The sequence below is a fragment of the Tamandua tetradactyla genome, chromosome 6 (genome assembly GCF_023851605.1).
Source record: "Tamandua tetradactyla isolate mTamTet1 chromosome 6, mTamTet1.pri, whole genome shotgun sequence".
NCBI lineage: Eukaryota > Metazoa > Chordata > Mammalia > Pilosa > Myrmecophagidae > Tamandua > Tamandua tetradactyla.
This window is the reverse complement of record NC_135332.1, coordinates 65,910,141-65,931,580: the sequence shown is the minus strand read 5'-3', so window position 1 is coordinate 65,931,580 and position 21,440 is coordinate 65,910,141. Positions and strand designations below refer to the sequence as shown.

Sequence of the window (21,440 nt, the reverse complement as noted above, 5' to 3'; positions counted from 1 at the left end):
AACCTAGAAACCTACAACATCCAGATGGGTCCCTGGACCTGATCAGTCCTGAAACCTAGAGGGCCCAGCCTCTCCATAACATCAGATAGTTTCATCTCCCTACCCCATATTAGTGACATGCCCTTCCAACATGAAACAGTTAGAATGGCCATAGCCCAAACACCCCTAAAGAGAGGGCAAGAAAGATCAAAGATGATGGTGGAGTTATACAGAGAAGACAGGATTTAACAAATACATATGAATGCTGAATCATTAAATTTATATCTTAGTCTCTAGTATCTTAGAGCAGCCAGAAGTAAAAACCTAAAATTGTGAAACTGTAACCCATGCCAAACTCTGAAATATGTTCTACAACTAACTGTGGTGCTGTGCTTTGACATTTATTGCTTTTTTTGTAAATATATTATTTTTCACAAAAAAGAAAGAAAAAAAGTTCATTGTGGTGATTAAAAAAAAAAAGTCTACCTAAGGAGTCTTCTCCAACAAATAAGCCTTACTTGTACTCTCAGAATATTAGACATAGCTGACCACAATTACCTCCCCAACAGGCTCTTTGAATAAATGCTTGAATTCTTTTCTCAACTTAACACACCTAAGACTGAACTCTTGCTCTTTTTCCCCCTCATCCACAGATGCATCATCCCTGTGTTCTCCATCTCCATTAATGGCAACTAAACCCATCCATTCAAGCCTGAAATCTCAGAATCAGTCTGAACATCTCCTTCCCCACCCACATTCAAATTATTACTAATATATTTTTTATTCCATCTCCAAGCTCTCTGGGATCTGTTCATTTTCTTCTATGTCCACTGCCATCAGTCTAACGTCATTATCAACCAATTTGTTTCAGCTATACTACAACAGGTCTCTCAATTCCATTCTTCCTTTCCTCTGATACATACTCCACACAGCAGCCAGAATAATCCTGTTAGAATATAAATCATATCACTCACCTGTTTAAAACCCTTCTATGGCTTCCCACAGTACTTAGATGTCATCCGCTTGACCTATAAGGCCCAATGCTAACTGGCCAATGGCGGCCTCTCCACCCCTTATCTTAATCTATTTAACAGCCTCAACTCCCATTCATTCATTCCCCATTCCAACAGGCATTCATTTGATGCCATGAACAGCTTTCCCACTTTGGCAACTTCAAATGCATGCTATTCTTCTAATCTTAGCCCATTCCAAGTCTCGCAAAAACCAACTCAGATTTACCAGCCTTCAGTGGCTACCTCTCTACCAATCCAACTCTAAGTTTGGTCCCCTCTTTCATTCTCTCAGAACATCTGATTCTTTTTTCCCAATAGTACTTAAACTGTTTTATATAATAATTGTTGAATATATTTGTTTAATGTTTGTTTCTACCTCTAAACCTTAAGTTTCATGAATAGCAATCATATCTTTTTTTTTCAGCATGAAATGCCCAGTGCCTAACATAGTACCTAGCAGATGACAGACATTCAACAATCATCTGCCAAATACAACATATACTGGATTGCTTCTGTTTCTGACAGGTATCAGCTGATCACAAAATATAATGTACTCCTTGAACTCTCTAAGATATCCCTATATCCATTTCCTAGATTCTCTTTTTTGTCATCCATTCAATCGTAAAGATAAGTAGGAGTTTAACTCTCATACCTGACTTCTGCAGGTCCTCATGGTCAGAAAAGAAGAAAACATGAATCAGCAACCAGAGTGATGATTCTATACCCTAAGAGTTACTCGTTCACAATTTGCAGGAGGAAGGAGGGAGCAGCACTCTGGCATCTAGTGAATTGAGGCCAGGGATGCTGCTAAACATCTTACAATGCACAGGCTAGCTCCCCACAACAAAGAATCATCCAGCTTAAAAGGTCAACATGCCAAAGTTAAGAAAGTACAGCTACCTCCTTAGACTCTCCTAAGATAGGAGAAGGACCTGAAAACTGCCAATCTATAAAGAATTAAACATTTTTTAAACAATAAAGTACATTTCACCTGCACAAAGTTGTTTGTTAAAACAGTATTTTTAATAAAAATGTGAAAATAATTGTTAAAACAGTATTTTTATAAAAATCTGAAAATAATCTAAATGGCTACTGTTAAGTAATTAGTTAAATTCATAAGAATATACCTATACAATGTAATACTATATAACCTACTGAAAAAAATTGGGCATGTGCTAATTTTGAAGTATCTGCAAAATATACTAAGTGAAAAAAAAAAAATCAAGGTACAGGGCCCTGTCCCAACCGCGATGGCAAAGTGAGATGTTTCTGGGCTCTGTCCTACTACAGAAGCATAGAACAACCAGTAAGAACTGGTCAAAATATCTTTCTCAAAGCTCCAGAAAACTGTTCAAGGATTGCAGTATTAGGGCAAGTACCAAAATCAAGAAAAAAGGCTCGATCCTACCATAAAACGAGGAGGATCTCATAGTGCCCTATCTGGCCCTTCCTCACCTCTCAACCAGCTCAGGACTGAGCCCCCCCCCACAAATCACAATCCTAGTTTTTTGTTCCAGTTCCAGGAGCACGCATTGTCTTGTCGAATCTGTTTGCTGGTGACCTGAGGAATGGACCATCCCCCTGAGTTGAAGGAAGCTCACCAAGCTCTCCTACAGAACTCTGTGGGAGACAAGTCATGCTGCCTGGGACAAGGGATTACTGATTGTAGACACACAAAGCAGTGCCAGGGACTGTGAAGGAACAGTTTCCTAGGGAAGAGCAGATATTCACAACCATTTAAATGGGGAAATTTCTAGGGCCATAGCATGCACTGTCTTTACAAGATACATGCCAGAAAGGATCAAGGTAGTTCCTACATTTTGTCCTGGAGTTATTCTTCATACTCAGCCAATGGGTAAACCCTAAAGGAAAGCACTCACACAAGTGAATCTGTAAAGACTGGGAAAGGTGTTTTCGTTTTTCCTTGTTGTCACTGGCTCCTGGCATTAAGGGAAAGTTCTGTCAAAACACTAGCTGGATATAAGCTTAAGGAACAGTTGCCCCAGAATCTAAATTCCAGAGAAAAGACATTAAAATTTTAAAATGTTTTCTTTTCAACAAAAGTTTACAAAACATACAAAGACACAGGAAGTGAAAATTAAAGCATTAGAAATAATCACTGAGGGGAATCAGACCTGGAACATTACAAAGACTGAGAAAATGGTCCTAAATACGCTTACAAGGCTAAAGGAAAACAAGGAGAAAGAACTAAAGGAAATCAGGAAAATTATATATGAACACAAAAAGTATACCAATAGAGATTTGGAAATTATGAAAAGGAACCAGAGCCAAATATCACAGTAACAGAAGTTAAAAATTCCTTTGTGGAGTTCAACAGCAGATTGGAGCTGGGAGGAGAAAGAATCAGTGACTCGGAAGATAAAACAAATGAGTCATTCAATCTGAAGAGCAGATGGAAGAATGGAGAAAAGTGAACAAAGCCTAAGGAGCCTGTGGAACACCATCAAGTGAATCAATACATATATAGTGGGAATCCCAGAAAGAAGAGAAAGATATCAAGGAGCAGAGAGAATATTCAAAACAAATAATTGCTGAAAATTTCTCAAATTTAATGAAAGAGATGAATATACACACCCAAGACACTCAATGAACTGGTAACAAGTTAAACCCAGATGGGCCTAAACCACATCATGCTATAATTGAACTGTGACATGCCAAAGACAAAGAGAGAATTCTGAAAGCGGTAAGAAAGAAGCAAAACAGCCTCAATAAGAGTGTCTACTTCATCAGAAAGCATGGGAGAAGGCAGTGAGAAGATATATTTATAGTGCTGAAAAGAAAAAACCACCAACCAAGAATTTGGTATCAAGCAAAACTGCCTTTTAAAAAATGAGGGAAGTGCTCGCTTCAGCAGCACATATACTAAAACTGGAACGATACAGAGAAGATTAGCATGGGCCCTGTGCAAGGATGACATGCGAATTTGTGAACCGTTCCATATTTTCTTAAAAAAAGAAAAATGAGGGAAAGAGGGCGGGCCAGGGTGACTCAGCAGGCACAGAGTTCTCACCTGTCATGTCGGAGACCAAGGTTCATTTCCCAGTGCCTGCCCATGTTAAAAAAAAAATGAGGGAAAGATTAAGGCATTCCTAGATAAGCAAAAACTAAGGGATTCGTCACCATTAGACTGGCCCTACAAGAGATGCTAAAGCGAGTACTGCAGATGAAAAGGAAAAGACACTAGATAACTGACTGAAATCACATAAATAAATATATTGGTAAATATGAGTAAGACTACTATTGTACCTGCGGTCTGTAACTCTACTTTTTACTTCCTACAGGACCTGAACTCATAATGCATAAATACATAATTTGTGAGAAGAATTACATAAACGCAGGGGGACAGAGAGTATAGGAAGATGGTTTATGCGTGCTATTGCAGTTTTTGAGCTGATATCAAAGCAAACAAGACTGTTACAGATTTAAGATATTAAATATAAACCCTATGATAACCACAAAGAAAATATCAGAGAATATGAAAACACATAAAGACAGAAATTAGAGTACAAATTACCAGAGATGATGAGCAGGGCTAAAAGGAGGCATTCATGCAAAATGAGTGTAATGCTTGTTTGGGGTGAAGGAAAAGTTACAATAATGCCTGGTATTCAGGGTACTACAACATTGTGAATATGATTAATCCCACTGAATGGTACGCTCAGGAGGGGTTGGGATGGAAAATTCATATTGTATAAACACTTACACAATTACTAAAATAAAGAGATGATGACAATTAAATGTAATACATGATCCTGGATGGGATCTAAGAATGGAGGAGAAAAGGCTCAAACAACATACTAGGACATTAGAAAACACTGCCATATAGAATGTAAGCTTTATATCAAAGTTAAGTTTCCTGAACTTAGTAACCACATTTAGGTGATTACAAAAGTGATATTTGTTCATAAGAAATGTACATGGAAATATGTGTTCAAGGAGTATGATGCGTGCAACCTGCTCTCAAATGTTCAGTAGGTAAGTAGGTAGGTAGGTAGATAGGTAGATCAATCAATTGATGATCAATCAACAGATATAGCAAGATATAGCAAAATGTTAAAATTGGTGGCTCTGATTTTCTTAGAGATAAGGTTATGTTAAAATTGGTAGCTCTATATGGGGTTTGGTACTAGCTAAAAAAATTCATTTAAAATAAAAACTTTAACAAAATCACGTTGAAAGCAGTGCACAATAAAACCGCTTTTTGCATAATTATTTTATAGATTTAAATAAATTATTATATATTGTGATACATGAATATCACAGGAACATAATTCAGCAGGAACATAATTTCCTTAATAGTGTTATTTCTGGAAGAAATATTAAGGACTTGAAGCTTACTTTTGATGTTATAACTTTCCCATTCCAACTGAATTCTTTTACCAAATCATTCATTTTTTAAAAGAAAAGTATGAATTGCCTAATTGTTAAGATTATGAGCCTTTTTGTTTTCTTTTTTATATTTCTCTGTTTAAAAGAAAAAAAACACGTGTGTTTTACTTTTTTAAAAGACCAATAAAGACAACACATCCTCACCCTTTTTTAGGGGGACCTCAGCACTTAGGGGTACACTATACCTGATGTGACTCAATAAGTGTTCTAGATCAAACCTTAAAAGATACTCAGTAAGACAAAATGAGATCCTGAAGCATATGACAACATGGATGAACACTGAGGACATTATGCTGAATGAAGTAAATCAGACACAAAAGGATACTGTACGATTTCATTATTATGACTCTGACAAAGGTAATCTCACAGGTTTACGCTTAGAATATAGGTGACCTAGAGGTACACAGAAGCTAGAGAGTTACCCATTAAGGCTGAACTTAAACGTAAGGGAACAGACAGAAGTGATGGTAGCAAATTAGTGGGAATATACGTAGCACTGCCATATTCAAGGTGAATATGACTGAAAGGAGATGTATAGTGTCATGTATCCTACTGATTAACGCTACAATTTTAAGTAAGTTCTCACATGAATTACTTCAAAGCTTTGATCTAGCACAAAGAGTCAATAATAGAGGGGGAAATATGGGGGAATAATATAGGAGGGAAAGTAAATAGCATACTATAGCTTATAGTTAACAGGAAGCATACTAAAACAGCACAATAATATGGGGGGGGAAACTAAAATAGTTAACAGGAAGACATCAACAGTACCACAGCAATACCAGGGGTAAATAAATGGGGGGGGGGGGGGGACAAGAGATTAGGGCAAATTTTGATTTGATATTTGGAGAGGCTATCTTTATCAGTTATTTGTTTCATTTGACCAATGAAAATTATTTAAAATTGAGAATGCTGATGAGGTTACAACCAAGTGAAAACATGAAGACATGGTGTTTACTTAGGACATTTTCCATGATACCCAATCAATGACTAGAAGCCAAAAGATGAACGATAAACATATGCGTATACATATACACACACACACACACACACACACATATATATATATGATGGAATATTGTGTGGCTACAAAAAGGAATGACATCAAGAGATGCACAACAAACTGAATGAACCTTGGGGATAATGTGTTGTGCAAAATAAGGCAGAGCTAACAAAAGAACTAATGGACAATGGTCTCTTTCAGAAAATATTTACAAGAGAATTAAAGCGTAGATTGTAAGCTCTTATAGCAGCCACACTTAGTTCGAAATTGTATTTTTCTAGACTCTGAGATACTGAGCTGTATGTGTATAAGTTTCCCTGAAACTTTAAGTACCTCTGTGACACCTAAGACTCAGAGCTGGAGTTCTGCATCTCTGAAAGTCAGCACTGCTACATACAATAACAGTTAAGGTAACTGAAAAAGAGATCGGCTTCAAAACAAAGCCGATTTACTAAGGTAAATCAGAATACAGAGTAAAACATTATAGTATATGTACTCTAGAGCTTCACCTACTGTATGAGACTAAAGGCAAAGAGGTTTATTGAATTTAGAACCTAAATTTTCTGTAATACAATCTAAATCAACCTTGTCTGGAAAACTCATTCAAACAACCCAAACACATGGAGACCAGAACAGGAATGATGCGTTATAATTCTATACAGCTTAATGTATAGAATATACATCCCAGAGTATGGTGGACTGATAATTAAAAAGTATTGGTAGAGTCCCCTGAGAAAACAAAGAAAAACATGTAGAACTACTAAACTTTCCCATCTGGGAAACCCCTGGTACCATCTCAAACACTAGTGACTCCCAAGAAAATAGGCTAAGCCCTTGTTTTTCAGGCATGCCATTATCAAACTTGTTTCTGTAGTGGAGAAGCTAAGAGGTCTAAGAGTTGCTTCCAAAAAACTTCTTTTGTTGCTTATATGTGGCCTCAAACTCTCTAAACCCAACTCTGCAAGGAAAATCAGTACTCTCTTCCACCACCTGGGACATGGCCTGCAGGGGTGAAAATCTCCCTGACGATGTGGGACATGATTCACAGAGATTGAGTCTGGCCCTGGCGCCAGGGGATTGACAGCGCCCTCTTGACCAAAAAGGGGGAAAGAAGTGTAACAAAATAAGATATTCGCGGCTAAACGAGTTCAAATAGAGTTGAAAAGTTATTCTGTAGGCTATTCTTATGTAAGCTTGAGCTAGAAATTGCTAATTGCCTTGGTTTGCCAAAGCCCAACCAACATCATTCCTGTTAAATCTTAAGACTACCTAGGGCTCTGAGATTCTATACAAGTTTCATACACTGAGTTTACTTTCTTGAAACCTATAACCTCCAGTTGGTTCCTAGCCCAGATAAATCCTGAAACCCAGAGGGGACAGTCTCTCCAAGACTATCAACTAAGTATATCCCCCATCCTTTACTGCCAATACCCCTTCTCAACCTGAAAAAATTAGAATGGGCATTCCCCAAAGATCCCTATAAGAATGGGAGAAAGCTCAAAAGAGAAGGAGGAGATATAACAGGGAAAACAGGATTTAACAAATGAGTATGACTGCTGAATCACTATATTGATATTTCTCTTGGCCTCCAGTGTTTCCGAGCAGCTAGAAGGAAAAATCTGAAATGGCAGAATGGTAAACCATAACAAACTCTGAAATCTGTTCTGTAAATACTTGTTAAAATGTACTCTGAAAATTAGTCCTTTTTCTTTTTTTTCCATATATATGTTATATTTCACAATAAAACATTTTTTAAAAAAAGGGGGGGGGAGGGAATGCCCGATATACTTCTTAAAAATTTTACTCTAGTATGTTCTCTTGTGCTATCCCTATCAATCCATGTCCACCCCTGAAGGCAAGTATTGTTCTGATTTCCCTTACCATAAATTAGTTTTGCCTCTTCCAGAATTCCAGAGGTAGAATCAGACATCATATTTTCTTTCATATCTGGCTTCTGCTTACCATAAGGTTTTGAAGACTTATCAATGTGGTTGTAGATGAGCAGTTTGCTATATTTTATTGTTGAAGTGTATCCTAATGAAAAACACACCATAACTTGGATATCCATTCTCTCATTATTGGACATCCTGTTTCTACTTTGAGGGTTATTATGAATAGTTTCTATGAATATTCATATGTAAGTCTTTCAGGACATATTTTTACCCTGGGCAAATAATGAGTAGTAGAATTCCTAGATTATGGTGTAGGTGCATGTTTACTTGATAAGAAACTATCAAAAAGTTTTCTAAAGCAACTGTATCATTTTATACTGCCCCAAAAATGTATGAGAATTCTGGTTATACTACGTTATTACCAGTATATGGTACAGTCAGCCTTATAAATTTTAGCCATTTTGGTGGGTGCAGTGGGTATCTCCTTGTATTTTCAATCTGTACTCACTGAATACAAATGTTGTTAAGCACTTTTTTTCATGTGCTTATTATTCATTCCTACACCTTCTTTGTGAACTGTCCGCTCAAGTCTTTAAACCACTGCTTAACTGGGTTCTTTGTGTGATGAGTTCATTAAAATCCCTTGTCAGATATATACACTCTGAATATTTTTTCCCAGTCTATGGCTTGCCTATTTATTTTCTTAAGTATCTTCTAATGAGCAAACATGTTTAATTTTTAATGAAATATAATTGTCATTGTATAGTGGTTCTTTCTTTGTCCTGATAAAATGTCTTTGCCTACACCAGGTTACAAATATAAGAGATTTCTTTTATTAGATCTTTGGCTTTTATATGTAGGCTTATGACCCACCTAAGACAAATTTTTATATATGGCATAAAATAGGAGTCCAGATTTGTTCTTTTCCGTATCTTCCTCCAGTTTCTCAATCATCATGAAGTCTATTCTTTTCCCCAATGAAGTATACAAGCTATCTTAGCTAAAATCCATTGACTGTGTGTGTGAGATTCTATTTCTGGACTTTTTATTCTATCCCACTGGTCTATTTGTCTATCCTTAATGCACTTCCACAAATCCTTAATTACCACAGCTTTATAATGAACCTTGAAATAGAGTAGTTTAAGTCCTCCAACTTCATTATTCTTTTACAAAGTTTTCGGCTTCCTAGCTTTTTACATTTCCAAATAAATTTTCAAATGAAAATCTCAATTTATATTTTAAAAAGTTTGCAGAGTTCACTGGGATTACAGTGAAGCAACAGATCATGGCCAGAAAAACAAACCTATAATATTGTACCTTCTAATTTATGAAAATGGCATCTTTCAATATATTTATGGCTTTAATTTCTCTTAGTAATGTTTTATAATTTTCAGTACTGTCATACATTTTTAAATAATCCTTAAGTATTTTATGCTTTTTGATGCTACTACAATCATTTGATCAATTTCATTTTCCAAGTTTTTATTGCTAGCAAATTAAAAAAAAAACCTGACTTCTGTATAATGATCATGTACCCTGTGACCTCGCTCAAGTCAATTAATCTAACAATTTTACAGATTAACTGGGATTTTCTATTTGTACAATCATATCACCTACAAAAGACAAAAGACTGGTTTGCTTCTTTTTTTCCAATCTTTAGGTCTCTTATTTTTATTTCTTTTCCTTGCCTTCATTGCACTGACTAGGACCTCCATTACCATGTTAAATTTAAATAGAACTAATGAATGGTAACATCTTGCACTGTTCACACTCTAATGGAAAAAGCATTAAATCTTTCATCATTAAGTATTAGCTGTAGGTTTTTCATAGGTTGAGAAGTTTCCCTCCATTCCTAGCTAATAAGAACTTTTATCATGAACAAATATTAAATTTTGTCAAATACTTTTTCTGCATCTACTAAAATCATTACTTTTTTTCTCTCTTATTTTATTAATACAGTGAACTACACTGATGATTTTCAAATGCCTAAGATAGTTCCCATTTGGTTTTGATGTTGCTGTATTATCCTGTTTATATATTGTTGGATTCAGTTAACTAATACTTTCTCAAGGATTTCTAAGTGTATGTCCATGAGGGAGAGTGGTCTGTAATATTCTTTTCTTTTGTTTTTTATAATGTTTTTGTCTGGTTTTGATATCAGTATTTTGCTGTGTGTAAAAAAACAGGGATAGCTTTTAATTTCTGCCTAAGTCTCTTTATTCAATGGTAAAGATGATTCATGACATCAAAATTAACTTCATTTTTAGTATAACAAGATAATAATAACATTTATTATTAATTTATTATTAACAAATTAATATTATTAACAAATAATAATAACATTTATTAAAATTTATTATTAATTTCCTTAATAAATATTCCAGAAGTAGCATTCAGTACAAATCAGTTATAAATAGCCAGTTTGAAAAGAACAATACTAGTGAGTCCCAAGGAGCACAGGGCACAGGCAATCAGTTCAATAGTGCCTATTAATACTCCCACCCGGGAAGAGATTCACTTCCCCAGTGAACCACTACAACTTAAGGAATGTACCACAAGGGTAAGGGGTACTAAATAGAATAGGATTGGGGGGAGGGGCAGGGCAGGAAAAGACCGATACCCCTGAACTGTAACTTTAAGATGTACATTAATGTAAGTTTTAAGAGATCACCCTGCAGGATTCAACACATGTGGGGTTTAAAAATATCAACTACAAATTTTTACCTATAAACATTTCAATGTAATTTTTGTAAAAATACTCCACAATAGAGAATGCAGAGATTACCACTAAAACTTCAAAAAACTTTCAGAGATGGGGAAAAAGCCTTCAAGTTCACACAGACTAGTGGTTTTAACAATTCATTAGAGATGTCCTGGGACTATTTTGAAGAATGAGACAAAACTAGGAGGCTGTTACCTCACAAACACTTGAACTAGAATAGTTCTTCTCTTATCTGTTTAGGACATCAGATATATGAATAAGATTTTATTTGAAGAAACTTGTATAAAGCTGGCTTAAAACACACACACACAATTTGAATACACTATGTAAAATAGTGAAAGGCACTATTCTAATTTAACACCTGAGTTGTGATAACTTAAGGGACACACTCAAAGTCACAAAGATACTGCTGGTGCTGGGATGAAAACTAGGACTCCTAAATTTCTAGCAACTGTTAATTCCAATGCAGGATTCAAAGGATAAAAGCCTCCACAATTTAACTGGCAATAAGTGCCTAGATATTTTATAATCACTGTTTAAAGATAAAGCTCTATTGAGTACACTCATCATGGAATTAAGTCTACTAGTGGTTACTAGGGACTTTATGACTATCTTTAAAACTACTTCCTAGATGTTTGACAGTACAACTAAGCTTTTTCTACTCAAACGTAATAAAATACATAAATAAATGAAATCCTAGAGGTAGCTCCTAAGCTCAACAAAGGGTGCCCTAGTCCCTTAAATTTAGAACATGTGATTCCAAATTGTTCACTTAAGCCCTTAAATTTATCTGTACCTATTACTATTGAGTTCAGTGTTAACTTTAAATTGTTTCTTGTTGTACAGTTCTGATATGCTGTGAAAATAAAAGAGCTGGTCTTTCTGGAAAACATTTGTATTTGGTACATTCTAAATGATTCAGTACACTAAGACCATACACACATTACTCACCATAATAAATGTGCAAAATATAATAGGGAATATCTACTTCTGTTTATATCAAATTAACATACGTAACATGATTTTAGTACAAGTTTGCCACATGTTTATAAGGATGCGCCTAGGGTATCAGAAGGATTTATAGTACGTATCAGAAAGGTTTATAGTGGCTAGTATAATATAAAACTGATGGAAAATGAAGATAATCTCACATTTTTCCTTTAGAAACAGTATTTGGGTTTTACAGGCTAATTTCATCTGAAGAGCCAAAAGCAAAACATTAACATCAGTTAAATCTAGGTAATAGGTACACTCTTACCTATTACAATTATAACTCATTTTCTACGTGTTGAAAATATTTATAATTTTAACCAATAATAATTTTTAAAAAAACAGCTTTTCTTGTTCAGGTTGTCTCCATACCCTCCAAAGACTCAAATGAAAATAACAGATTTTTTTAAAGAGGAAATAAACTCACATAGCAATGAGCGATTTCAATAAATTTCTGGATGTCTGAAAGCAGACAAAAATGTACATTCCCAAAAAAATTCAACACCAAGAGAAGAACTCTGTATTTTCCAAGACATATTAGTCAACTTCAGTTAATGACCTGATACAAGCAATTTATAAAAAAAAAAAAGACAATCTGCAGCTTTCATGATATTAATGTTACTGATTCTATTAGATATAATAATTATTATGTTTATGTTTTTAAAAGAGAAGCCCTTAGTAGAAATATATACTGAAATATTTATAGATAAAATAATATGTCTGAGGTTTGATTAAAATTAAGGGAGGTGGGGAATAAATAAAACAAGATTGGCCACATTGTTTATTGTTGACATTGTCAAAGTTGAATGGGAAGTATATACAGATTCAGCTCTCACTCTCTGTTTTTTAAAATACATTTGCAATTTTCCATATTAAAGGGTTCAAATGCAAGAAAAGAGAAAACCACAAACCATAAGGGCATTAGGGGTGCATCCAGCAGAAGCAAAAGATGAATGATGACTCCAACAGACCCCTAATGAGGATGCATAATTGGCAGGTAAGAAGCTCAGGTGTGTTAATGACAGTTCTTTCCATAAGAAAGGTCTGATCAGGTCCTCCTTTCCTCTGGAACCATTTCTTGAACTGGGACAGCCAACTGTCATCTCTTGGAATACTATTTAAAATCTTTGTTGTCAGAAAATAATGGACACTGTCTTATAACTTTTAAAATTGTCTACAAGATCCTGCACCCAGGAGACAACAAATCCCAGCAGGAACTAGCTTCACTAGTATCTTATGTCAGACCTCCCACAAACTGCAAGCTCTATTTTCTAATTGCAATCTATGCAATTAGATTGCATAGATCTATCTATGGTGAAATGTAACCAACAGTTTTTAGCACCTAATGGTACACAACTCAGAGGAAAAATACAAAAGGATACCTTATGGAAGGGGGTAGGCAAGCAGAGGATATATGCTATTGTAACTAGGAAAGCAATGGTCTTTGATGTTGAGAACCACTATCAATGTTAGTAGTTGCCTACTCCTGCTCCAGATTAATAGACATATGAAATAATAAAATTCCAACAAAGCCTGGCTCTAAAACTTTTTGCATACTATAATCACATACTAGATATCTTATCCTAAGGTAAAAATGACTCTCAAATTTTTAACACTTGCTGGGAAGAGACAAAGGATGAGAACCCTAGCTGGTTACAGATTATGAAGCACAAGATTTAAAAATAAAAGGAAAAGTTTTGAAAGGAAGTTTTTTTCACACTGCTTATGAGTTCTTATTTTTTTAAAAATGGCATCCATAAAATTCTCCACACACCACGAAACTCCTAGGGAAGAGAGTATAAATATGTGGCTATCCTTGCGTTTATAAACATTAAGGCAGAATGTCTTTATCCTTGTCCAGGACTTCTTTTTTTTTAAAGAAGTTTAGCTGCTACTACTACTATATCATTTTTTTCTTAGACTTCAAATATGTAATTCAGCCAGCAACCCGGGTAATGGAAATAGACTATGCTCAATATAAAATTCACTTTGTACTGGCTTTCACCAAACATTCCAGGAAATGAGGACGTAGGGTCTTTAAAAAGTGTTTCCATGCTTCCAGAACTTGTACTAGTTAAGTACTAAGAGTTTCCTTCCTCATTGTCAACCTCCTTGACATTTCAGAGAAAGCAAAAAGGCTGGGATTCCAGGCTCAGCTCTCACAAGAAATCTAATTATAAATACCATCCTAATACAAATTGACAGAGAGCACTACTAGAAAGTAAACTGCTCCAGATTTCATTTAAGATATCCCTTAATCCTGAGGTTATAGGCAAAAGCATAAGAGCATATATATACATACACACACACACACACACACACACATACTATTCTAGTCATTGCTATTATGTAATAATGTAATATAATATAATAATAGGGAATAATAAAGTATTCCCTATTATAAAACTCTCTGCCTTCTACAGTGTTTGCACTGTTTGCAAATATGATGTATACCCACCATTAAAGGAAAGGAAAAGAGCCTCTTCTTGAAGAATATATCCCTACTCTATAAAATTTGAATGCAAAATTGAGGAATTACTTAAAAATCATAATCAATTCTGCCAGCTTTTTTAATCATTACTGTCATGGTTAGGGGCATGTGTGAACTTGGCCAAGTTGTGGTACCTGTTTATCTGATTGGACAAGTGCTGGCCTGTCTGTTGCAATGAGGACATTTCATAGGATTAGGTCATGATCATGTCAGCTACATCCACAGCTGATTCCATTTGTAATCAGCCAAAGGGGAGTGTCTTCTACAATCAGTGATGCTAAATCTAATCACGGGAAGCCTTTTAAGGAGGACTCAGAGGAGACAGGTTCCATTCCTGCTTTGGCTGGTGAGCCTCTACTGTGGAGTTCATCCAGACCCTCCACTGGAGTCGTGGGCTTCACACCCTGTCCTGTGGATTTTTGGACTCTGGATTCCTGCGATCACGTAAGACACTTTTATAAATTTTATATTTGCAAGTGTTCCCTGTTGATTCTGTTTCTCTAGAGAACCTTAACTAATACATCTTGGTACCAAGAGTGGTTCTTAAGAAACAGAATCTTAAAAATGGGTTTTTATGAATGGTTTTCTACTCTGACTGGACTCAGAGACACTAAGGACTCTGATTCCCGTAATCAGAATGACACTCCCAATCCATGGACTGAGTTGGCAAAGGAGATAGTCAAAATATCATCATTCGATTCTCCTAATGCTTCGCTTGTACGAAGCCAGACTCTGGGGGATAATGTTTCTGACACCTTTACAGAGTTTTGTAGAAATAAGAGTTATAGAGATGTTGGTTGGTTGTTGTTAGACACACTGCTACATTAAGGGGTGAAAGGGATGGGCTTAAGGCTTCAAACGAGAAGCTTAAGCACCGTCTGAAAGATGTAGACGTTTCTATGAGTATCCTGAAGGAAAATCTTATTTCCTGTAGCCGTAGACTTGAGATCTCTGAAAATCAGACTCAGAATCTTATTGTTAGAGTAGCAACTTTACAACATAAACTGAAATCTCAGTCTTGCATGGTGTCTGCCGTTAAAGTGAGGGCATTGATTGGAAAGGAGTGGGACCCTGAAAAATGGGATGGTGACATATGGATTGATAATGATGTTGGGGGTGAGGTTGAAATCCTAGGCCATGCTGAGTCTTCTCTAGATAACCCTGTAATAGTCTGCCCTGAGGACATAGCTGCCCCACCTCCAGCCTGCCTTGAGGAATTGGCCACCCAACCTCCTCCTGAAGGGATTAGCTCTCGAGTGATTAATCCTGTTTCACCAGATGAAACTGCAAATGAAGGCCCTGAAGTAAATGGCTTGGAAGATATTTCTAATTCTTTTCATGACCCACCCCCACCACCCCTCATTTCTTCCAGACCTATAACTAGACTAAAGTCCCAAGAGGCCCCTAAAGGTGAGGTACAAAGTATCACACATGAGGTGGTATGTTATACTCCAAAAGAACTGTGTGAGTTTTCCAATTTATATAGACAGAACTCAGGGGAATATGTGTAGCAATGGATTTTAAGAGTGTGGGATAATGGTGGGAGGAATATAAGGCTGGATGAGGCTGAATTTATTGATACGAGCCCACTAAGCAGAGATTCTGCATTCAATGTTATAGCTAGAGCAGTTAGAAAAGATTTTAACCTTTTATTTGGATGGTTGGTTGAAACATGGATCAAAAGGTGGCCAATATTACCTGAGGTTGAAATGCCAGAACTGCCCTGGTATAATGTAGATGAGGGGATCCAGAGGCTTAGAGAGATTGGAATGTTAGAGTGGATTTATCATGCAAAGCCTGCTCTTACACCCCATGAATGTCTGGAGGATGCACCTTTTACCAGAACAGTGAGAAATAAATTTGTGAGGCTAGCGCCATCATACCTAAAGAGTTCTGTGGTTGCACTTCTCTGTAGGTCAGATATTACTGTAGGAACTGCTGTCACTGAGCTGGAATCCTTAAACACAATGGGGATGACAGGATCCTGAGTTGGCAGAAGCCAGGTGGCAGCACTTAAACGCCAAAGACAGGGTAGACGTGGCTATTATAATAGACAGCAAACTCAAAGCAGGCATCAAAATTATATGACACGCAGAGATTTGTGGCATTGGCTAGTAAATCATGGGGTGCCTAGAAATACAATAGAAGGGCAGTCTACTAAATTTTTGTTCGAGCTGTATAAACAAAAGAGTTCTAGGTCAAGTGAACAGAAGTCTAACCTGAATTACAAAAACACAGTCACGGCGCCTTAATAAATTTCCAGACTTGAAACAGTTTACAGACCCTGAGCCCCTTGAATGAAGGGGAGGCCAGATCCCTTTGGAGGAGAAACCTGTTACACTGCCACAAATTTATACTGTTAATCTTCCTCCAAGTCTTCCCCAAGGAGACCAACAGCCCTTTACCAGGGTAACTGTGCATTAGGGAAAAGGAAATGATCAGATATTTCGGGGATTATTAGACACTGGTTCAGAAGTGACATTAATTCCAGGGGACCTGACACGTCACTCTGGACCACCAGTCAGAGTGGGGGCTTATGTAGGCCAGGTGATCAATGGAGTTTTAGCTCAGGTCCGTCTCACAGTGGGTCCAGAGGGCTACTGGACCCATCCTGTAGTTATTTACCCAGTTTCCAGAATGTATAATTGGCATAGACATACTGAGCAACTGGCAGAATCCCCACATTGGCTCTCTAACTCATGCAGTGAGGGCTATTATGATAGGGCTATTATGGTAGGAAAAGCCAAGTGGAAACCACTAGAACTGCCCCTACCGAGCAAGATAGTAAATCAGAAGCAATACCATATTCCCAGAGATTGCAGAGATTACTGCCACTCTTAAGGACTTGAAAGATGCAGGGGTGGTGATTCCCACCACATCCCCATTCAAATCTCCTATTTGGCCTTTGCAGAAAACAGATGGGTCTTGGAGAATGACAGTGGATTATCGTAAGCTCAACCAGGTGGTAACTCCAATTGCAGCTGCTGTTCCAGATGTGGTATCATTACTTGAGCAAATTAATACATCCCCCTGGTACCTGGTATGCAGCTATTGATCTGGCAAATGCTTTTTTCTCAATAGCTGTTAGTAAGGACCACCAGAAACAGTTTGCTTTCAGCTGGCAAGGTCAGCAATATACTTTCACTGTCCTACCTCAGGGATATATCAACTCTCCAGCCCTATGTCATAATCTTGTTCACAGAGACCTTTATCGTTTCTGCCTCCCACAAGACATCACACTGGTCCATTATATTGATGATATCATGTTGATTGGACCTAGTGAGCAAGAAGAAGCAACTACTCTAGATTTACTGGTAAGGCATCTGTGTGTCAGAGGATGGGAGATAAATCCAACAAAGATACAGGGGCCTTCCACCTCACTGAAATTTCTAAGTGTCCAGTGGTGTGGGGCATGTTGAGATATCCCTTCTAAGGTGAAGGATAAGTTGCTGAATCTGGCCCCTCCTACAACCAAAAAGAGGCACAACGCCTAGTTGGTCTTTTTGGATTTTGGCGACAACATATTCCTCATTTGGGTGTGCTACTCTGGCCCATTTATCAAGTGACCAGAAAAGCTGCTAATTCTGAGTGGGGACCTAAACAAGAGGAGGCTCTGCGACAGGTCCAGGTTGCTGTACAAGCTGCTCTGCCACTTGGGCCGTATGATCCAGCAGATCCAATGGTGCTGGAAGTGTCAGTGGCAAATAGAGATGCTGTCTGGAGCCTTTGGCAGGCCCCTATAGGAGAATCACAACACAGACCCTTAGGATTTTGGAGCAAAGCCTTACCATCTGCTGCAGATAACTACTCTCCTTTTGAGAAACAGCTTTTGGCCTGCTACTCGGCCTTAGTGAATGCTTAACCATGGGCCACCAAGTTACCATGAGACCTGAGTTGCCTATCATGAGTTAGGTGTTGTTTGACCCACCAAGCCATAAAGTTGGGCGTGCACAGCAGCACTCTATTGTAAAATGGAAATGGTATATACGAGATAGAGCCAGAGCAGGTCCTGAAGGCACAAGTAAGTTACATGAAGAAGTGGCACAAATGCTCATGGCTTCCACTCCTGCCACATTACCTTCTCTTTCCCAGACCAGCACTATGGCCTCTTGGGGAGTTCCTTACAGTGAATTGACTGAGGAAGAGAAAACTCAGGCCTGGTTTACAGATGGTTCAGCACGATACGCAGGTACCACCCAAAAGTGGACAGCTGCAGTATTACAACCCCTTTCTGGGGTGTCCTTGAGGACAGTGGGTGAGGGGAAATCCTCCCAGTGGGCAGAATTTGAGCAGTGCACCTGGTTGTTCATTTTGCTTGGAAGGAAAACTGGCCAGAGGTGTGTTTGTATACTGACTCATGGGCTGTTGCTAATGGTTTGGCTGGATGGTCAGGGACTTGGAAAGACCATAATTGGAAAATTGGTGACAAAGAGGTCTGGGGAAGAAGTATGTGGATAGACCTTTCTGAGTGGGCTGAAAACATGAAGATATTTGTGTCCCATGTGAATGCACACCAGAGGGTGACTTCAGCAGAGGAAGATTTTAATAATCAAGTGGATAAGATGACCCGTTCTGTGGATACCAGTCAGCTTCTTTCCACAGCAACTCCTGTCATTGCCCAATGGGCTCATGAACAAAGTGGTCATGGTGGTAGGGATGGAGGTTATGCATGGGCTCAGCAACATGGACTTCCACTCACCAAGGCTGACCTGGCTACAGCCACTGCTGAGTGCCCAATCTGCCAGCAGCAGAGACCCACACTCAGCCCCTGATATGGCACCATTCCCCGAGGTGACCAGCCAGCTACATGGTGGCAGGTTGATTACACTGGACCACTCCCTTCATGGAAGGGGCAGCAATTTGTTCTAACTGGAATAGACACATACTCTGGATATGGGTTTGCTTTCCCTGCACGCAATGCTTCTGCCAGAACTACCATCCGTGGGCTTACAGAATGCTTTATTCATCGTCATGGTATTCCACATAACATTGCTTCGGATCAAGGAACACACTTCACAGCAAATGAAGTGCGGGAATGGGCACATGCTCATGGAATTCTCTGGTCTTACCATGTTCCCCATCATCCAGAAGCAGCTGGATTGATAAAACGGTAGAATGGCCTTTTGAAAACTCAATTATAGTGCCAACTAGGTGGCAATACCTTAAAAGGCTGGGGTAATGTTCTCCAGGAAGCTGTATATGCTCTGAATCAGGGTCCGCTGTACGGTGCTGTTTCTCCCATAGCCAGCGTGTTAGTTGGATTCAGTTGTCAACTTGGCCAGGTGAGCATACTTAGTTCTGTTGCTGTGGACATAAGCCAATGGTAGTGAACCTCATCTGTTGCTAATTACATCTGCAGTTGGCTAGGAGGCGTGTCTGCTGCAATGAGTGACATTTGACTTAATTGGATGGTGCTTAAATGAGAAAGTGCAACGTAGCACAGCCTAAGAAGCTCAGCATTCCTCATCTCAGCCCAGGCCTTTGGAGATGCAGAAAGAAGTCACCCCAGGGTAAGTTGTTGGAACCCAGGGGCCTGGAGAGAAGGTCAGCAGAGACCATCCTGTGCCTTCCACGTAAGAAAGAACCTCAGTGGAAAGTTAGCTGCCTTTCCTCTGAAGAACTAACAAAATAAATCCCCTTTTATTAAAAGCCAATCCATCTCTGGTGTGTTGCATTCCAGCAGCTAGCAAACTAGAACAGCCAGGATCCATGGGTCCAGGAACCAAGGGGTGGAAATGTGAGTGGTACCACTCACTATTACCCCAAGTGATCCACTACGAAAATTTTTGCTTCCTGTCCCTGCTACCCTGAGTTCTGCTGGTCTACAGGTTTTAGTTCCAAAACGGGGTGTTCTTCCTCCAGGAGAAACAACAATAATTCCACTGAACTGGAAGTTAAGACTGCCACCTGGTCACTTTGGGCTACTTATGCCCCTGGATCAACAAGCCAAGAAGGGGATTACATTATTGAATGGGGTAATTGACCCTGACAATCAGAAGGAAGTAGGACTGCAACTACATAATGGAGGTAAAGAAGAGTTTTCTTGGAATGTCGGAGATCCCCTGGGGCGTCTTTTGGTACTGCCATGTCCTGTGATTAAAATCAATGGAAAACTGCAACAACACAATCTAGGCAGGACTACTAATGGCTCTGAAACTTCAGGAATGAAGGTTTGGGCCACCCCACCAGGCAAAGAACCATGGCCAGCTGAAGTGCTTGCTGAGGGGAAAGGGAATATGGAATGGGTAGTGGAAGAAGGTAGTGATAAATATGAACTTCGACCACATGATCAGTTACAGAAACGAGGACTGTAATGCTGTTTTTTTCATGTTATACTATTTAAGTTGTAAGATATCAAGTTTAAGAACGAATGTTGCCCAAGGATTTGCACCCTATTCTGGAGAGATTTAATGTGTTTCCAGTTAAATGCAGGACAGCTGAGTATTGTCAGGTAAAAGAAAAAAATGTGTGCTTATTTGTTTTCATTTGGAAATTAAGTATGGTTTAAGGTGATATATATATATATAGGTGCCAAGTTGACAAGGGGTGGACTGTCATGGTTAAGGACATGTGTGAACTTGGCCAAGTTGTAGTACCTGTTTATCTGATTGGACAAGTGCTGGCCTGTCTGTTGCAATGAGGACATTTCATAGGATTAGGTCATGATCATGTCAGCTGCATCCACAGCTGATTCCATTTGTAATCAGCCAAAGGGGAGTGTCTTCTACAATCAGTGATGCTAAATCTAATCACGGGAAGCCTTTTAAGGAGGACTCAGAGGAGACAGGTTCCATTCCTGCTTTGGCTGGTGAGCCTCTACTGTGGAGTTCATCCAGACCCTCCACTGGAGTCGTGGGCTTCACACCCTGCCCTGTGGATTTTTGGACTCTGCATTCCTGCGGTCACATAAGACACTTTTATAAATTTTATATTTGCAAGT

The 21,440-nt window shown here is 38.3% G+C and overlaps 1 protein-coding gene and 1 non-coding gene across 3 annotated transcripts in view; one reads left to right on the top strand and one right to left on the bottom strand.

Moving 5' to 3' along the window:
- The window catches only part of MAP2K4 (mitogen-activated protein kinase kinase 4), a 168,483-nt gene that overhangs the window by 101,118 nt on the left and 45,925 nt on the right, over positions 1 to 21,440 (bottom strand). The window lies entirely within an intron of this gene.
- On the top strand, positions 3,852 to 3,958 carry LOC143689163 (U6 spliceosomal RNA). Its single transcript, XR_013178626.1, has one exon. It is a non-coding gene; the product is annotated as a U6 spliceosomal RNA (small nuclear RNA).